This window comes from Planococcus citri, chromosome 3 (assembly GCF_950023065.1).
Source record: "Planococcus citri chromosome 3, ihPlaCitr1.1, whole genome shotgun sequence".
In the NCBI taxonomy this organism is placed as follows: Eukaryota; Metazoa; Arthropoda; class Insecta; order Hemiptera; family Pseudococcidae; genus Planococcus; species Planococcus citri.
Window position 1 is genome coordinate 74,144,293 of NC_088679.1, and position 21,536 is coordinate 74,165,828.

At 34.6% G+C, this 21,536-nt stretch overlaps 1 protein-coding gene across 2 annotated transcripts in view; it reads right to left on the reverse strand.

Annotated features, from left to right (window-relative positions):
- The window catches only part of LOC135839115 (uncharacterized), a 65,406-nt gene that overhangs the window by 8,073 nt on the left and 35,797 nt on the right, over nt 1–21,536 (reverse strand). The window contains exon 1 of one of the 2 annotated variants that reach the window (XM_065354993.1): nt 2,534–3,427. The exons of the other annotated variant lie outside the window; for it this stretch is intronic. The gene's annotated coding sequence lies outside the window, so the exon portion shown is untranslated. Of the gene's footprint in view, nt 1–2,533; nt 3,428–21,536 lie in introns of those variants that run through there. 2 annotated transcript variants of the gene reach the window in all.

Consider the following 21,536-nt stretch of genomic DNA (forward strand, 5'->3'; position numbering starts at 1 on the left):
CCACAAATGTTGAATATGAAATTAATAGAAAAATTTTGGTGTTACACATAAAAACTAAACATAAAAACTAAAACTTCGGCATAGTTTACTCCGGGGCTGCAAAACGACAGATATGTGATATCGGAATTGTGGCAAATGTTTCTTCATCATCGGTAAGTGGCATTGCAAAGAGTTTACTTTTTATACAATTCAATGGGAACAACATCGGTTTCCGTTCGTTGAAGTGCGCCATTTCCACTTTGAAATAATTCTTCAGGAAACGTTCCTTTTTCTCAAATTTACCCAGCACTAGAAAGACGTCGTTACTTTTTAAGGATTTAATAATTTCTAAAACAACGCAGATATCATCATTCCGGGAAATCACGAACGAATTTCTCATTTCTCGTTTCTGAAAAATCGGATTTTTTGGTTTTGTCTTAATCGTAAATTCCTTCGTTTTTAATTTTTCGTACAATTCATAATGGCTTAAATCCGAATCACTAATAAATAATTTTGCGAATCGATCCACTGAATGCCTTTTGAAAAATTCGATGTCTTCATTTCGAGTTAGATTTACAGCCGCCAACCTTTGATCTTTATACTTTAAAACAACTTGCTGCAACGGTAAGTTTCCCTGCTTTACAAATCCTTTTACCTTCTGTAAAAAACTTTCAAACTGAAAACAACAAAAGTTGTCCGCGGGACCGTATCGTAACACGTCTTCTGGTAAATGCGTTAAAGAATGAAAATTGTGACTGATCAGATCACCACCATAAATTTTTTCAAACTCCTTCAAAAATTTTGAGATCATCTTCTGTGCTTCAACTGCATTTGTTTCGACATTTTCACAACCTAACAACAAACGACCTATTTTGTGAAACTTTAAAAAATTTTGATACATCTTCCATCGTAAGGTATCATGTGGAAAAAATATCTGACTCAAAACAATCGGACCCGTGTAAATTAAAAATTGTCTGAATTCGGTGGCTTTCCAGAACGCGAATTCGTCAATGTTTCGACAACGTCTCTGGAATTCGACAGGAGTAAACGGTTTGATTCTCAATAATACGGTATTCGCAGTTTTTATGTCATCGCTCGTCATTTTAACTTTACTTGAACCTTTATTTACAGCAGTTTTTGGCAGTCCGTTTACCCAGTAATCTAACACTTTTTTTGTTATTCCCAATGACATCAGATGCATGTAATCGAAGGGGAATCCGAGTATTACATCAAAATCGATAATATTGGCGATAGGTGAAAGTGTTTCTTCGTTGTTTCTCTTTCTATGATGATCCGGATCCACTACATTTAAAAAATCGGCAGCTGTTCTATTCACCGGTGTTTCTTCCTTTGGATTTTTTCTAAACGATGTTCGATTTCCAATTCGCTCGCCTCGAATCGAACAACGATGACAACTACTGTACCCTGTATGACCTTTAATATCCAGTATAAACGCCTTCGCTGGCGCATCGCAGATAAAATTTTGAACACGTACCTCAAATTTTCTATCATCAATAACAATGCCATTATTAATTAATCCATTAACTTCGTCAACAAAGTCGGTGAGAAATTCGTCGCTGGTAACTGATTCCGTACCTTCCCCTTCCCAATACGCTGCCACCATGATCACTTCATTACGCAGATCGCCGTCGACCTGCATCAATATTGGCCACAAACTTTTCTTAGAACTGCCAAACAACGGTAGCCCATCAACGTTTATTTTTAGCTTGATGATTCCGTCGTTTGGCATTTTGTAACAATTTTTAAAATTTAATAACCCACTCGCGACGCCAAAATAATAATATTGCCCCCCATTCGAAAAAGTTTCTATCCCGAGTTTAGTTCGTTGGCGTACCATTATTGTTCGGTAAGTAATCGGCATATCTTGAGGTTTAAAAAAATGTAATATGTCGTCTGTAGCAGATCGTGTCAAGTTGTGTTTCAAAATTATTCGCCGAAACTCGTTTAATCTTTCGTTGTCAGTGGTCATCGGCGTTGAATCAGAGAAACTATTGTTACCATCAATCACTGAAGATGTTGCATTGTTATAAATTGGAACCGTATCGGTTTCGTTCTTACTGTTTGACGTAGTGTGAGTACACGTTGTGCTAACTGAAGAGATACCCGGAGAGGTTGTTGCATTATTCAAGATTACATTCGTAGTACAAGTTGTGTTCACTGAAGAGATAGTCGGAGAGGTTGTTGCAGTATTTAAGATTACAACATCATTCGAAGTATGCGACGTAGTGTGAGTACACGTTGTGCTAACTGAAGAGATACCCGGAGAGGTTGTTGCATTATTCAAGATTACATTCGTAGTACAAGTTGAATTCACTGAAGAGATAGTCGGAGAGGTTGTTGCAGTATTTAAGATTACAACATCATTCGAAGTATGCGTAGAAGTGCCCAACAATAGTTTCCTCTCCTTGCGAATTTGTTGAGCACGCCGTTTTGAAACGAAACGACCCTCAAATTTAACTTTCTTTTTACCGGCCGATATCCGGTAATTTTTCGCCATAGTTATATATTGAAAAAAAATGATACCTGTACTTACGTAACAATGTTAATTACGTCTGACCCGATAAAATCTGGAATTCTGGATAATCTGGAATCACACATTAAACACCTAAACACCATATGCACAACCGCAAAAATTCACTTCAATTCAATCGAATATATCGATCTAAAATTAAAAAACCATTTTTGTTGGCTTCCGTACTTCTGCGAAGACAATTTTTTATCATTCACGCTGTAGGTGGCCTTTTCACGCGTTTTGAGTAGCATACAGACAGCCAACGATATGTCACGTTCGTCACATTTCAATTGATCAACACAATAGCGGTGAGGGCGCTCATTACCATATTTCAATTCAAATTGAAATTTATTTAAATTTCAAAGGATGACTTAATTTGTAAAGTTATTCAATTTAATTTATTGATTCTTTTTATTTTGTCAGACTAACAGTATCCATACTTTAAAATTTGTAGTATCTGTACTTATGGTCATTGAATCAGAGAGTCTTATTATTATGTATTCATTTAGGTACGAGGTATTAAAAAAAAAAGTGTGGTTTGTGTTTTAAGTGCTTTAATATTTATGAATTTTTAAAAAAATAAAATCCAGAAATTTTTAATATCGATTCTATAATAAGTTAATATTAATTACATGCCATCAACAATGCTTCAAAATTTCGATCAATTTCATATTCATAAATAATTGTAGCGTTCAAACTAACCTACTCGTACCATGATCATCTTTGGGATTTTTTTCAATAATTTAACGGTAAAAATTGTGAAAAACGTATTTGGATGAAAAAAAATACGTAATGTGTTGACTACAGTAATTTTTTATCCCTGAACGAGGAGAAAATTGATCCGAGAAATGCGACATACATGCGAGAGAAAAAGCTTTTGAAAAACTAGAATTCAAAACATAAAACTATAATATTATCAATAGGTCCAAATGAAACGAAAGCAAAAACTTTCGAAAATTTATGATTCAAAAAATGAAACTACATCATTTTAGATGCAAAAATTTTATTTTGCTGTGTTCGAAATTTTTAAAAATTCGGTTCGCATTTGAATAGTTTAGAACACGAAATTGGAGGAATTTTTTGCAAGACTTTTTATGTGCGATTTTCGCATTTAATTCGCCTCTCCCAATTAAATGTAAAATTCAGATTCAGAATTTCACTTCCTTATTCAGTAAGACCTAAGAATTTTTAGTGATTGTTTCAAATTAGAGTAAGTAATTTTCTGTGGGAGGAATTCCAAATGAACTTTCCCACAATGATTTCGGATGACGTATTAAGCTTTTGTTTTTAATGTTGAATCCATTTAAAAAATTTGAACAGTAATAACTTTCAAGAAAAAATGAGTTTTGGTACAAAAAAAATTGCGAGAGCGAAAGCTTTTGAAAATTTATAAATCAAAAAACAAACCAGCATCGTTTAAGATTTTATTTTATTGGTTTTCACACGTTTCAAAATCGAAAAATCATTTTCAAAAAATTTCATTTTGAAACCGTAATAAGCTATGATACGATTGTTTCAAATTAATTTTCTGTGGGAGGAATTCCAAATGAATTTTCCCACATTGATTTCGGATGACGTATTAAGCTTTTGTTTTTAATTTTGAATCCATTTAAAAAATTTGAACAGTAATAACTTTCAAGAAAAAATGAGTTTTGGTACAAAAAAAATTGCGAGAGCGAAAGCTTTTGAAAATTTATAAATCAAAAAACAAACCAGCATCGTTTAAGATTTTTTTTTATTGGTTTTCACACGTTTCAAAATCGAAAAATCATTTTCAAGAAATTTCATTTTGAAACCGAAAGCTATGATTGATTGTTTCAAATTAATTTTCTGTGGGAGCAATTCCAAATGAACTTTCCCACAATGATTTCGGATGACGTATTAAGCTTTTGTTTTTAATTTTGAATCCATTTAAAAAATTTGAACAGTAATAACTTTCAAGAAAAAATGAGTTTTGGTACAAAAAAAATTGCGAGAGCGAAAGCTTTTGAAAATTTATAAATCAAAAAACAAACCAGCATCGTTTAAGATTTTTTTTTATTGGTTTTCACACGTTTCAAAATCGAAAAATCATTTTCAAAAAATTTCATTTTGAAACCGTAATAAGCTATGATACGATTGTTTCAAATTAATTTTCTGTGGGAGGAATTCCAAATGTATTTTCCCACATTGATTTCGGATGACTTGCGCTTTTGTTTTTAATGTTGAATTCTTTTGAAAAATTTGAATTGTAATAAAAAAAAATCAGTTTTGTACCTAATTAAAAAAAAATGAATACGAGAGCAAAGCTTTGGAAAATTTTTAAATCAAAAAACAAACCAGCATCGTTTAAGATTTAATTTTATTGGTTTTCACACGTTTAAAATTTAAAAAATCATTTTCAAAAAATTGCATTTTGAAATCGAAAGCTATGATTGATTGTTACAAATTAATTTTCTGTGGGAGGAATTCAAAATGAATTTTACCGCAATGATTTTCGGATGACGTACGAGTTTTTGTTTTTTATGTTGAATTATTTAGAAAAATTTGAACAAAATTTTCAAAAAAATTCAGTTTTGAAACAAAAAAAAATGCGAGAGCAAAAGCTTTTGAAAATTTATGAATCAAAAAACAAACCAGCATCGCTTTTCACACGTTTAAAATACGAAAAATCATTTTCAAAAAGTTTCATTTTGAATCTGAAGGGAAGGGTAAGATTGGCTCGAGCAAGCCAAGGACAAGAGCTTTCAGTAACTTATAGTTCTCAAGAAATAAAACGACATTAGTTTTGTTTTGATTTTTGCAAGCTTTGAATCATGTCTGCTTCTGAGCAATAATTTTCAAAAAATTATAATCTAGCAATGCAAAAGCTTTTGAAAATTTCCAATTAGAGAGATAGAATGACATACTTCAGGTTAGTTTTTCGGTATTTGGGCTTTGACAACAAAATTTCAGTCTTAGAATAAAAGAGCAAGTAGATATAACTACTATTAAGTATACTTAAGGTACTTACCTATGTACCTGTTGGAAAATTTATAATTCTTTAAAAGAAACCACACAATCTTTAATAGAGTCAGTAGTTCATTTTCTTGATATTTTGTATATACGAGTATTTTAAATAACCCATCGCTCGCACTTTTGAAATTTGAATGTAATTCATTTCATGTACGAGTACTATGTAGTTTAGGTATAGCAATTTCAGAGCAAATGTTTTTGGAAATTTACAATTTAAAAACGAGAAAGGAAAGATACTCAAGATGTAAGAAATATGCTGGAGGTACTCGAATGATTAATCAAAATTGAGATTAAGCATTTTCTTTGTGATTCTTTATTCGATGAGAATTAAATCCAGTTGAAAAATAACGCGCGCCAGCTTCTTATAGTTTTTTCTTAATTTTTCGGAACAATATATTTATTACATTGTGAACAAATTTATGAGAAAAATGGACATCGATAAATTATCGTCAAGTCTAAATGCCGTGCATTCCCATTTATTATCGATATTATTTAATATTCATACGCTACCTCGTGTAATTCAACTCAAATGGAGGTATTTTATAGAATTGTGAACTAAATCCAGTTGAAAAATGAACGCAGCTTCTTATACAGTTTTTTCTCAATTTTTCGGAACAATTTAATTATTACATCGTGAACAAATTTCTGAGAAAACTGAACATCGATGAATTATCAACAAGTCTAAATGCCGTGCGTTTCTATAATCATTATCGATATTATTTAATTATTCATACGTACAGTACACCTCCTGTGTTTTAACTCAAATGGAGGTATTTATTTTATAGAACTCTTAGCGATGATGAAATTTATTTCTTCTATAATCTTCAATACATAATGTAAAGATATCTAAAGACCATTAAATGATGTTTCATTTAAATGAACTCTCGTTGCTTGTGCAAAATTATACTATTTATTAGAACATTTGGAACCACCAGTTTTTATAGAACGCCACGTAGTATTCGCGCTATAGCCCTAGTACCACATGTTCACAGGGTAGCTGCTTGCACTAAATCACGCTCCGAGATCCAGACGACCCGGGTTCGAATCCCGCCGCCGGCAAAAAATTTATTCGATCATCGCGACGAATGGGATTATGAAAATGGAATTGATGTACGGTAAATCGAGGAAAAATAAATATAAAATAATAAATGTAAGTAATGCGTGATAAATAACTGAAACATAGTGCGTTTCAGAAATGGATATAACGTAACATAAATGTGACAAATCTGTGACATGAGAATGTTACGTTACACGCTAAGCAAACTAATTACTCAACAACTACTGCGAAATAAATATTTTTAAACGCGACTTAAATGTGTCATAATTTATGGCACATAATAGAGCCTATAAATTTCGTTTTTCATGAGGTATTTATGTGACTTTGAAAGGACAACATTTAGGGTACATAAAAATCTTGTCATATAGGTGTCGTAATGTATGGCACATAATAGAGCATATAAATTTCGTTTTTCATGGAGCACTTATGTCACTTGCATGAAATGCTATTTAAGTAACTTGAAATGGCAACAGAAAAGTACCATAGATTATGGCACATAATAGAGCATATAAATTTCGTTTTTCATGGAGCCCTTATGTCACTTTGAAAGGACAACATTTAGAGTTCATAAAAACTTCTCATACAGGTGTCATGATGTATGGCACATAATAGAGCATATAAATTTCGTTTTTCATGGAGCACTTATGTCACTTGAATGAAATGATATTCAAGTTACTTGAAATGACAACAGAAAAGTGCCATAGCTGATGGCACATAATAGAGCATATAAATTTCGTTTTTCATGCAACATTTTTGTCACCTGGAAAGAACACAATTTATGTGACATGAAATCAGGCTAGAAATGTGCCATAGCTGATGGCACATAATAGAGCATATAAATTTCGTTTTTCATGCAACATTTATGTCACTTGGGAGGGATAAAATTTATGTAACATGAAATTGTACTTAGAAAGTGCCATGGCATATGTCACATAATACAGCCTATAAATTTCGTTTTTCATGTGCCATTTATGAAATTTTAACATGATGCAGAAATGTATAATAGATATGCCAATGAAAAAGGCCTCTGCTCATGTTACATTAATGTTGCATGATAAACGAAATTTATATGCTCTATTATGTGACATGTGGCATGGCACATTTATGGCAAATGCGTGGCACCGTCGGGACATTCTTTTGGAAAATTTCAAGTTGGTAAAACAACATTATTTAAGATGTGAGAATAGGTAAAGGATGAACCAAAACTAAGGAGTCCAATAATTGGAAAAGAAAAAACTCTCTCCTTATTTTTAATGCTTTTTATTGCAAAGATCTTTTCAAAAAGTACAACTTTTCATCATCAGGCAAGAGCACTTAATGAACAAATACAAAGTGTGCATCTTAAAGTAAAGGTTGGGTGTGGTCACTCCTTTGGGTGTGTCAGTTTCTCTGTGTTGTGATTGGTCCTAAAACTTGGGTGTGGTCACTACCAGGATGGGTGTGTTTGTTTCTTGGAATGTGTATGTGACTGGTTCCATGTAGGCATTTGAGCAGGTCAATGTCCAAAGGTCCCAAGTCATCATTGAGGAGTTTTTCTCTATTGTTTTTGTGCATGGCTATTGCTTCCCTAATTGGTAGTTCTGATATTCTGGCTTCTGGTTTTTCTAGGGTCAAGTTGAGTTCAGTTATTGTGTGTCCAGTTGCTATAATGTGGTCTCCTATTGCTGATTTTCCTTCAATATTGTATCTAGCTTTGTGCATATGTTCCTTGTATCTGGTTATGATGTTTCTCTTAGTCTGTCCTATGTAAAGTTTGTCACAGCCAGAGCATGTGATCTTATAAATTCCAGATTGGTCAGTTTTTGGGTCCTTGTCCTCGCCAAATTTTTCGAAGTTGAATTCAAAAATAAATTATGAAAGCGATCTGAAATTTTTCATTTGAGCTGTCGAAGTTGTCGAGAAAAGGGAATAATATCAAATGTTGTCTTTCGGAGCATTCAAATAATTATGTATTTCTTTTGCGAGTCCTGATAAAATAAAATTGAGGAGACAGAAATTTTAAAAAATTTTGTTGATAAAATTTTATTGAAAATTTTTGTCAATTTGACCTTTTTTCAAAGTCAACAACGAGTTTTGGAAACTTAATTTTTTTATCTAGAGTTTGAAAATTGATCAAAATTTTATTTTTGAACGCATACTTCAAGAATTTCGCAGTAACTATCTAAGGATGGTCAATTAGATGCCCAATAAGCACCGACCGAAAGCGATAGATCTTGAAATTCATTTTTAACTCCTCCAGAATGATTTAAAATTACCTAAACTGGAGAAAATGATAATAATCAACGGATTTGCCATGAATGACCCATCATCAACATTGATTCATTTTGCTGAAAAAATTTCCTATTTCATAAAAAAAGTTTGAAAATAGCCCTTAAAACAGCTTTGTCGAATTTTTCAATTTTAAAAACTCTTCAAAAATCATTTTTCGAATGGGAGGGGGGTTTAGATGAGTAATTATTCGCTGTAAGTTGTGGTAAAATAGGTATTACCTCGTAATTACGTATTTTACTGGTAGAAGATTATTCTCTTTGGATGAGGAAAATGGAGAAGGTAAAGGAAAAAGTACGGAGTCGTCGAGATAAACTTCCTTGTTCGAGATGGCTTGTATTTTTACCGCGTTAGAACTGTTAGAAGATAGACATGTGCGTTTTTATATTGGTTCGATATTCCTATTTTTGTAATGTTTTTTGATGTTGTGTTTTGAAGAAGATTAAAAGACTATGATTTGAATCGAGAATTTTACTTATTTTCGGAGTTCGTGATTCTTAAATATTATTCAAAGTGCTCATCAGGCTAATTATGGAAGCCTAAGTCGCTGCACCGAGGGTGCTGGTGTTGGCATGGCTTTGCCATGACCTAAGTAGGTGAGCAAGAAATGTCCCGTAAGATATACCACGATTTTATAGTTTTTATGTATATGTGATGTGCTCTACAAGAATCGACCTTAGGTCAAAAAAAGGGGTTTCAAGTTAATGAGCGATTCTTATAGAAAAAAAGACGCTCTTTCCAATGGGGCAAACCGCAACTTCCTATCTCTTTTACTTTCCTCGGAAATCGACCCCAAAGTTGAGGGGTAGGGCCAAAATCAACTCAAAATTCATTTTTTTTATTTTTTATGATTTTGGCAGTAAAAAATAACCTAATTTGCATACAAACACTTATCAAGCCCCATTCGTGTATTTCACTTCATAAAAACTTGTTAATTCATTAATTTTGAAAAAGTAGAATAAATTTCATTTTCAATGAAAAATCTGCTTGAAAAAATATTAAAATAAAAAAAACAACTGAAAAAAATTTAAAAAAAATTGTTGGTTCAGGTAGGATTTGAACGCAGTACCTCCCGCGTGATAGTCCATCAGCTGCGCCACTCGGCTAGCGTGGCAGCATAGGAACGCGCGGTTATGACTGGTTTACAGGAACGGTCACAGAGCTAAAAAAGGGGACCTAGATGAAACTACTGGAGACGTTTCTGTTGCATACCTACCCAAAAATATGGCGAAAACACACTGCAAAACTTTAACTGCATGTTTCTTAAAACTCATTCTTTTCCCTAAGGTCAATTCTCGTAGAGCACATCACATATTTTGTATAGTATGAAATAGTCAAATAGGACTTTACACTAGCTTTTTATTTGCTTTATAAATTGAAATGGTTCAATTATGAATCGAGTTTATTTTTTCTAAATTTAATGATATATCTCAACATATGAGATTCCTACTTTTACATCTTCGAATTACCAATATGAATTGGTTCATGAGTTGAGTTCGTTTTTCTTTTGAGTTTCAGTATTTGATTTTTTGAACCAAATTTATTCAGATGAGATCTTCTATCTCATCTCCTTCTTGGCTTTGTTTCCAAATTATTTTTAAGGAGAAGAATTTTTAGTTTCTTTATAGCCTAAGAAAATTAGCCAAAAAAAGGGGTTCATAAGGAAACGCTGCCGTACAAGCTGAATTTTGGTATACTAGCCCATTTTTGTACCCAGAATTCGAATCCGTGGAGTCCCCACCTGTCCCTAGCGAGCTTCTCCCCCAATTGTGGATTTTAGCCCCCCAAATGAGGTTTTTTGCCCCTATGTCCTCAAATTATGGTCCTAGCCCAAAAATGGGGTCCATAAAAGTTATTCTAAATCAAATTTCCTATCAGATGAGCTATGAACCAACTTCGTCCCCCTAAGGGGGGTGGACCTACAGTCAATAATAAGAAAATCAGCATTGAAGGGGGAAATGAGCGGGGGTAAGCTGAATTTTGGTATACTGGTTTTTTTTTGTACCCTGAACACGAATCCGTGGAGTCCCAACCTGTCCCAAGTGAAGTTTCCCCCAATTGTGGATTTTAGCCCCCCAAATGAAAGTTTTCAGACGTTTTTCACCCCTATGTCCCCAAATTATGGTCCTAGCCCAAAAATGGGGTTTATAAAAGTTGTTCTACATCAAATTTCCTATCAGATGAGCTATGAACCAACTTCGTCCCCCCAAGGGGGGTGGAGCTAGACTCAATCAAATACAGGGGGGTTTTTGAATATGAGTCATAGTTAGGTTCTTCACATCAATTTTGACCTCACAAAACCGTAGGAAAATGAATTATGACCTCAAAAGATTTGAGTGGGGGTGCCCCGAACCCTCCTACTTACAATATCATCACTATCAATGACTCATATTCAAAAACCCACCTATATTTGATTAAGTCTAGCTCCACCCCCCCTGGGGGGAAGAAGTTGGTTCATAGGTCATCTGATTGGAAATTTGATGTAGAACAACTTTTATAAACCCCATTTTTGGGCTAGGACCATAATTTGGGGACATAGGGGCGAAAAACGTCTGAAAACTTTCATTTGGGGGGCTAAAATCCACGATCGGGGGAAACTTTACTTGGGACAGGTCGGGACTCCACGGATTCGTGTTCAGGGTACAAAAAAAAGCCAGTATACCAAAATTCAGCTTACCCCCGCGCATTTCCCCCTTCAATGCTAATTTTCTTATTATTGACTGTAGGTCCACCCCCCTTAGGGGGACGAAGTTGGTTCATAGCTCATCTGATAGGAAATTTGATTTAGAATAACTTTTATAGACCCCATTTTTGGGCTAGGACCATAATTTGGGGACATAGGGGCAAAAAACCTCATTTGGGGGGCTAAAATCCACAATTGGGGGAGAAGCTCGCTAGGGACAGGTGGGGACTCCACGGATTCGAATTCTGGGTACAAAAATGGGCTAGTATACCAAAATTCAGCTTGTACGGCAGCGTTTCCCTATTCAATGCTAATTTTCTTAGGCTATTATTTGAGAATGGTTTTTGCTATTATTGAGAAGCTTATGTGGTGTGTTAGGGTTTGTTATTTATTCTGAAATGATCCTACCTACCTGTTTAGAAATTCTCCTTATGATACCTACCCTATTTTCATACCTACCAATTTTTGATACTAGTTCATAAATGAAACTGACAACCTTGTGTCCAAAATTAATCCATTTTTAAATTGTAACACACCACAAAGTAGTCAGTTTTTTTCCAAAATTTTCAGTTTTTGCTCTGAATTTTTTTCGGTTTTTCCGAATTTTAAAATTTCAAATTCAAATAACTCCCTGTGACGCTTGACTTTGTTTCATTCCAAGCTTCTCGTGATGTGACAATTTTTCCTCAAGCTGTCCAAATTGTCAGAAAAATGGAATGAAATGATGTGTTGAAATTTTTCATTTGATGGGCCCTAAAGATAATTAGAAGGGAATTGGGAAAATTTAAAGTTCAGTTTTCTTTTGGACAAAAAATGCGGCGTTAGATTCCACTACGCACTGCTTGAAAAGTACCTAGCTTACATATAGGTAAGTTCTAAAAATTGGCATAAAATAAGGGTGGGTCGAAACTTTTCGATAGTGTCGGTAAGTTGAGATATTACATCACAAAATAACCCATCCAAACCTAAAATATCGACGTCAATTTACTTTTCGCCATTTTTTTCTCATACCCTCCATCTTTATCACGAAAACTTCAAGCACGCTTATCTCTATTCTTCTTTCATCCAACTTTTAACATAAAAATTAATCAACGAATGACGTGCAATCATCCTCATCATCGCATAAATTAAACTCAATCCCCTTCTGCCACCGAAATTCTCGTTATTCGGCGAATGAAAATTTTCGTATTCGGTGTAAAATATCGAGATTACCTTCGAGAGTTCACTTTGACATAATTCGCCGGAAATTATTCTCCAGCCACGATACCCTAGAGTACGTACCTAAGAAACGCCAGAGAAACTGAGTCAAGCTGCAGCTACAGTAGAAGGGAAGCTAACACGATTCATCGATGACGATTCTAATGTCTTCGAATATATCGTGTCAATTTTCATTACAGTCCCTAATCCAAGCGTCCTGTGTGACTTTTCCCTCCATGGATGGCGTGCAGGTCTGTTTCCTGGCTCCGAACTCCCAAAGGACCGTACAACGGTCTCTGGTGAATCGTTACCATCGAATAGTGCGGTAACGAGAGCGTTTTTCTCCGGTTTATAAAAATCGATCGAAGGGGAATCGAAACCAGAAGCATTGAAAGTCATCATTACATTCGATAATTCTATTTCTTAGCGAGAGTGGGATTTTTCAATAGAATATTAAGTTTGGCAAATTAAAAAAAAAATACAAAATACGCTTATCAAACGAAATAATAAATTTATATTTTTTTGAGCAAGAGGAAAAAAAAGTCACCATTAAAAATATTTTCTCAAAAGAACGACATCGTCGAAAACGAATTAATTAGTTGCCGAAATGAAGAGAAAAAAAGAAGAAATGTACGTTCGAATAGGATTCTTCATATAACCACGCCTACGTTGATGATGATTTCTATATAACTTGAACTTCAATATAGTTCAGCTTACCTTTGAAATAATATCAATCAAAAAATTGCGAAATCTTCTCTCAACTTCCATTTCACAAACAAGTACAGCTCTTTTTCCATGGCCTTGATAGGCGGTAAAAATAAAATACGAGTACATACGTCGTACCTTCTAAAATTCTCAAAACGGACTCTTTGGTCGAAAACCGTTAACGTGATTTTCTATCTATTCGGCATTCGACTAATTAATTTATCAGAAGTTTAAGCAGTTCATCAATTCGCAATCATTCTTTTAATTTAATTCTTTCAACATCGAACCGCGCGAGCTCTTTCAAACGAATGAATAGTTTTAATTACACTCGGTAGTGTTGTAAATTGAAAATTTTCTTAATCCCGTGAATACCGCACCGCCTGCTCTTTCTCCAAACGCAACCCAAACTCTCCCGCAACAGCGGCGCGTTTATTAAACTAAAACTTTTAATTCAGATTACTTTCTATCTTTCTCCGCCGCACCGCACCTCCGCTCTCTGACTTTGCCGAAAAAAGCCAGTGAGCAAAAAAAAAGCGAACAAAAAAAAAGACAGCGCATCGCGAAATATTTCGCATTCTTTTTAAAATAAACGAATTCGCTAAAACGTGTAGAAAGGGCTCGAAAAAGCAGTGTATATTTAGATACCACACGAACTCCAACTCGATCCCCATCCTAGTCCTTTTTGCTCTGTATCCTGCTTTGTTTGCTGCTGCGTTTTTAGCATTCTCTATTTTAACGAAAATTTTTCACCGTCGGCTAGCTCTCCTATCTCCTCTCGAGCAGTATAGTTTTACCTTCACGTTTTCTTTTTGCCTTTCTCCCATCTACTCCACGTTCGTTTCGTTCGTAATTTAAACGTATTATTTAGAATAAATAAAAATAAAAAGGTCGAGTAATGTAATACCAGCGATGGGAAAATTCTACCACGTGAATGGAATAGCCAGCCTATTATAAAATTACACTTATTGTGTGCAGAATATGGTGCTAGGATGTTTTAATCTTCAAAACCAGGTTGATTTTGAAATTCACCAATTCCTATAGCTCTAGAATAACTTTATCAAAAAATGTGAAAAATTGACAAAATTCTTGACCTAGAAGAAAGCCCCCCCCCCCCCGCCAAAATTATATCAAAATTGAACTTCAAATTAAAAACTGAAAATGAAAATGAAAATTCTGATAATGAAACTGAAAACTAAGAATGAAGTAAACAACTTTGAACATCAAATTAAAAAAACACTCACGCGTTCAGCTTGAGAAGAACGACTTTTCTTCAAATAAAAATCTTTTACGAACGAATTCACTTTTTTTGAAACACATTTTGATTTCTTGGCGAATCACTCGCAAACGGATCAATTAATTTACGATCGATTCGGTTTTTGTGAAACTATTGTACAGAAATTGATCTCTTTTCAAGCGAAGGGAATCAAACCGAATCGAATCATTCACAACCGATTGGCGATTGAACAGACTGATTGATTTCTAGGTGAATCATTCGCGAACGAATTGATTCGTATAGGAAAATGACTCGTTCGCGCACGAATTTATTCGTATAAGTGACTCGTTCTCGAACGAATCGATTCATCTACTCAATTTTTGATGAATCATTTACGAACGAATTGATTAGTATAAATGACTCATTCGCGAACGAATTGATTCGTATAAGTGACTCGTTCGGGAACGAATCGATTCATTGACTCAATTTTTGATGAATCATTCGTGAACGAATTGATTTGTATGGGTGACACATTCGTGAACGAATTGATTCACATAAGTGACTCGTACGCGAACGAATTGATTCATTTACTCAATTTTTGACGAATCATTCGTGAAAGAATTGATTTGTATAGGTGACTCGTTCGCGAACGAATTGATTCGTATATAAGTGACTAGTTCGTGAACGAATCGATTCATTTACACAATTTTTAATGAATCATTCGTGAACGAATTGATTTGTATAGGTGACTCGTTCGTGAACTAATTGATTCATTTACTCAATTTTTGATGAATCATTCGTGAACAAATTGATTCATATTGGTGACTCGTTCGCGAACGAATTGATTCATTTACTCTGATGAATCATTCGTGAACGAATTGATCTGTATAAGTGACTCGTCATTCGCCAAGTGACTCGTTCGCGAAAGAATCGATTCATTTACTCAGTTTTTGATGAATCATTCGCGAACGAATCGATTCATTTACTCAATTTTTGATGAATCATTCGTGAACGAATTGATTCGTATGGGTGACTCGTACGCGAACGAATCGATTCATTTACTCAATTTTTGAAAAATCATTCGTGAACGAATGGATTCGTATAGGTGAAACGTTCGCGAACGAATTGATTCATTTACTCAATTTTCGATGAATCATTCGTGAACGAATTGATTCGTATAAGTGACTAGTTCGTGAACGAATCGATTGATTTACACAATTTTTGATGAATCATTCGCGAACAAATCGATTCATTTACTCAATTTTTGATGAATCATTCGTGAACGAATTTATTCGTATAAGTAACTCGTTCGCGAACGAGTCGATTCATTTACTCAATTTTTGACGAATCATTCGCGAACGAATTGATTTGTATAAATGACTCATTCGCGAACGAATTGATTCATCTACTCAATTTTTTATGAATCATTTGCGAACGAATCAATTCATTTACTCAATTTTTGGTGAATCATTCACGAACGAATTGATTCATATACTCTGATGAATCATTCGTGAACGAATTGATTTGTATAAGTGACTCGTTCACGAACGAATCGATTCATTTATTCAATTTTTGATGAATCATTTGTGAACGAATTTATTCGTATAAGTAACTCGTTCGCGAACGAGTCGATTCATATACTCAATTTTTGATGAATCATTCGCGAACGAATCGATTCATCTACTCAAATTTCAATGAATCATTCGCGAACGAATTGATTCGTATAAGTAACTCGTTCGCGAACGAATTGATTCGTATAAGTGAGTCGTTCGCGAACGAATCGATTCATTTACACAATTTTTGATGAATCTTTCACGAACGAATTGAATCATTTTTTGTGAATCATTCGCGAACGAATTTATTCATAAATTAAAGAATTGATCGATTCGTTGACAAACGGTTCTTAAAAAATGTTGAAATAAAATGTTGTCGCTCGATAAACTTGGAAGCTTTGAGCTTTTGGAACTTGGCGATGATGGCAAAATGTCCGTCACATAGCCTGGTCGTGAAATTTCAAATTTGATCAAAATCGATTCAGCAGTTGCTGAGAAATTAAATTTTAAATGAATTTTTGGGGCAAATTCAGCTCATTCGGATTTTTCATATAGTTACGAGTGGATATGACTTAGCACACCAATTCATTAAAAATTTTAAAATTTTATTTCTCAGGAACGGTTAAACCAAAATGATATAGGTAGAATTGAAAATTCTGATCATGAAACTGAAAAATAAAAACCGAAAATAAAATCAAAAATCCTTCCAAAATTTAAAAATTTTCGATGTTCTATTCTTTCCAAATACCTCACAAATTTGCTAAATTTCACTCTAGCAGTCTCGATATTTCAGGTCGACCAACTTCAAACATCCACAACACATCATCTCTCACAAGATATTCCTTCTTGCGTAAATTCTCAATCGCTTAGGGAATCGAAATCCACATCAAGTTATTGGTAATTGGGTCAAAATTTCCACTCGAGGTCAGATTTTACTCGAAAATATGTTCCGAGAGATGATGAAAAAAAAACCTACCAAGAATCCCTTTTCAGTTTTCACGTCGACTGTCTTCCGTCAGCTTCTGCTACCTGCCGAAAATTCTCAACGGCGCAACAAAGATGTTACTGGAAGCATTGAAGTGCAAAGCAAAAAGATCTTATAGGATTATGGAAGAGGCTGCTCGTATCGTATATGTTATAAAAAGCCCACCTATACCTACCAACTTTTCCTAAAATACTCTATACGTTGTCGTAAAGGTAGAAAGAATTCGATGCGAGAGGGTACCGCGAGGGGAGAATAGGAAAAGGATAAAACCACGTGACGAAATTCTAAACGATAGGAATTTTGTGGCTGTTGCAAAAGTAGGTATTATCTTTTAATAAAATTTTCTTCTCTGTATATGAGAGACTCGGTTTGTTGAATTTTTAATTTAATGTCGGTATCACAATAACCTTTTTTTTTTCTTATTCGCCTCTTTTTTTTCTTTCTTCTATACTTCTACTTTTTTTTGGAATTTTTCCACTATAGGTACATGAGGTATATATAAGTAGATACACCTACTTTATCTGTCGTCGTCGTCTTCTTCGTCGTTGTAGTCGAAGAAAAGAAAAACAGTAATTCGAGACATTCTATGGTTAGAAATAAATTAAAATTACTGGAATGCTTGAATATTATTCGAAAACACTTGTTATTGTATTTTCTGGTTTATGAGAAAAAACCTACGCAGAGTCCTATCTTATTTGTTGAACGTTTCGTTGTTTTTTTTGCACTCTTCCATGCATTGTTGGTTCCTTTAGCCCTTATGTGGAGCCCGCCAAATTCAGAATCTCTCTAAATAACACCCCCCCCCCTTCATCTTTAAAAAACCTTCTTCGATCCTCCTAACAATGTTGACATCTCACGAAGCCTCCAAAATCGGTGAAAATGAATAAACAGACATGGCCATGGAGTCAATCACTTTCACTCAAAATTCAAGCGTAAATCAACATAGGTAGGCCTACAGGGTGTCCACAGAGGGAATGGTGAGATTGAAAAACAAATCATAGGTACCTACTTTAAATCTGAACGTATTATAAGTTCACAAAATGGAAAAAACAGACATTTCAAGCTAAACAAATTAAATTAAAATCGACGAACAATTTAATTTCATTATACACGAATACAAAGTTTACTCTTTTTCATAATTTTCCTTATATAATTTTTCCCCAGTCAAAAATTCATTTTCCAACACCATTCTACACTATATTTTTATACCGTCGCATAAACGATATCATCTTTATTCGAACCTTTTTTCCCTTATACCTACTATAATCATTAAAACATCAAATATTGAAACCCTAATGAACCCTTTTCACTTGATCCAGCTATATAGACAACTTCCTATTTGACCTTTTACACGCAATCAATACTCAATAATATTACCGCCGCAGGAACAAGCTAATTCAAAACGCAAATGCAGATTTACAAGCCATATGGTAGAGCTTCGGTGCACCGAGCACTCAAAAAAAATTACCCTTATCGTATTTATCACCCTCGTATATAACCCTTTGATAACACCCTACGTGGAAACAATTATTCTGACGGCACGAGTCTGACTCTGAGTCGCACACTTTATAGTCGAGTTATATCTACAAAGAGAATGATTCCTCTATGTCTATATACTACTTCTTGTGAGAAAAAAATTTCACTTTCGATGGTACTCTGCATCTTATATGGCCTAATAGTCCGGCATATGACAATAGGAGTAATTGCACCCCCCCCCCCCGATGCTCTGGGACAAATTTTTTTCTTAAAGGGGACATCCTAAGGAACATTTTAAAGCAAACTTGCCAAAAAAAAGTTGGCCTTACTTACAAAATGGCGGCCATTTTGATTGACAGGTCAGCCGAAACCGCAGATTTTGCGTTTTAACATAGGACTTGCACGAACTTTTTCAAACTTTACAAAGGTAGATCGAGAGATCATGCAACAATTTATCACCTGTCAAAATTTCAAGTGCTAAAGTGCGTTTTTCGAGTTTTGGTGAATTTTTGAAAATCGAATTTAGGCCAAAAATGAGGGAAAAAATCAAAATTTTACCAAATTGACCAAGAAAGCTGAAATTTGAGATACACCCTATTTTCGACGACATGCCAAATCGATAGGAAACGGTTTTAACCACTTTTGAGTAGTTCTGGAGCCTCCAGCAGATTTTTGAAAATCGAGGTCCCACAAAATTCCATCAAATTGGAGTTGTAAAGCTAAAACTTATCCTAAAAACTAATTTCAATACGCTACGAAGTACTGCAGGTGAATTTCAAGTCGCTTTGGATCCTCCCGCGACTTTTTGAAAATTCCTGAAGCCTCCAGCAGATTTTCGAAACTTTAAATTTTCACAAAATTTCATCTAATGGAGATGGAAAGCTGAAATTTACTCTACAATCCAATTTTAACACCCTCTGAAGACGACTTCAGGTGGGTTCAAGTCATTTTAGGGCCTACAGCGACTTTTTTTGAAAATTATTGGAGCCTCCAGTAGATTTTTTAAACTTTGAATTTTCACAAAATTTCATCAAAAATGGAGATGAAAAGCTGAAATTTACTCTACACTTCAATTTTAACACCCTCTGAAGACGACTTCAGGTGGGTTCAAATCATCTTAGGGCCTCCAGCGACTTTTTTGAAAATTACTGGAGCCTCCAGTAGATTTTTGAAACTTGAAATTTCGCCAACATTAATAAAATTTATGAAATGGAGATGACAAGCTGAAATTTACTTCGCGGACTACATGGTGGTTTCAAATGGTTTTGAAGCTTCCAGCTACTTTTAGGAAATTTCAATTTTCCCAAAAAACTTCATACAACCTTTCAAAAAGTTGCTGGAGGTTCCAAAACAACTTGAAATTCACCAGCAGTCAACTTCGTAGCGTATTGAAATTAGTTTGCAGAATGAATTTCGACTCTCCATCTTAGTTTGATGACATTTTGAGGAAATTTCATGTTTCAAAAATCAACTGGAGGCTCCAGTAATTTTCAAAAAAGTCGCTGGAGGCCCTAAAATGATTTGAACCCACCTGAAGTCGTCTTCAGAGGGTGTTAAAATTGGAGTGTAGAGTAAATTTCAGCTTTTCATCTCCATTTGATGAAATTTTGTGAAAATTTAAAGTTTCAAAAATTTGCTGGAGGCTTCAGGAATTTTCAAAAAGTCGCTGGAGGATCCAAAACGACTTGAAATTTACCTGCAGTACTTCGTAGCGTATTGAAATTAGTTTTTAGAGTAAGTTTTAGCTTTACAACTCCAATTTTATGGAAATTTTGTGGGAATTTCGAGTTTAAAAAATCTGCTGGAGGCTCCAGAACTGCTCAAAAGTGGTTGAAACCGTTTCCAATCGATTTGGCATGTCGAAAATAGGGTATATCTCAAATTTCAGCTTTCTTGGTCAATTTGGTAAAATTTTGATTTTTCCCCTCATTTTTGGCCTAAATTCGATTTTCAAAAATTCACCAAAACTCGAAAAACGCACTTTAGCACTTGAAATTTTGACAGGTGATAAATTGTTGCATGATCTCTCGATCTACCTTTGTAAAGTTTGAAAAAGTTCGTGCAAGTCCTATGTTAAAACGCAAAATCTGCGATTTCGTCTGACCTGTCAATCAAAATGGCCGCCATTTTGTAAGTAAGGCCAACTTTTTTTTGTGGCAAGTTTGCTTTAAAATGTTCCTTAGGATGTCCCCTTTAAGAAAAAAGTTGTCCCAGAAGATCGGCGGGGGGGGTGCAATTACTCCTATTGTCATATGCCGGACTATAAAATATCCAGCACTCGAGATAATTTACGATTCGTTAGGAAAAACTCAGTACCATTCACATGTGTACCCAGTCCTACCAACGTTCGAGTTATAGTATCATTATCAACGTCAACGTATATTTATAATATTTTCAAAGTTGCTGGAAGTTGCGACGAACTTCACAATTACCATTTAGTATAATGTTTTTGACCTCATTAAAATATGTACAAACACACACTACACATTAATATTCGGACGAGCATGCGCCATCCACATTCATATCCATCCCCTTAAAAATAATACAAACCAGCATATTCGACGAAACTCGAAAGGCTGCAGTTGGAAAAAAAACGTAGGCTTATAGTCTTCCTAACCAATTCAAATATTGTCATTAAAGCCGGTGATTCGAGGTCGCAAAACATTAAAGAAATCTCAAAGCAATGTCACAGAGAAAAAAACCTCCGGAAATTTCCCCATTGGGGCACATAAAGCCACATTTTAAGAGGCACAGATCCGTTGTGTATGATTAGAGATACTTTATTATTCGCGTAGAAGAGGAGTAGGTATTAAAAAAAAAAAAAAGTCGACGGCACTGCAGGACACGCAGGGACCTAGCTAAGTCCACACGGTTGCGAGTGGAGATATTAAAT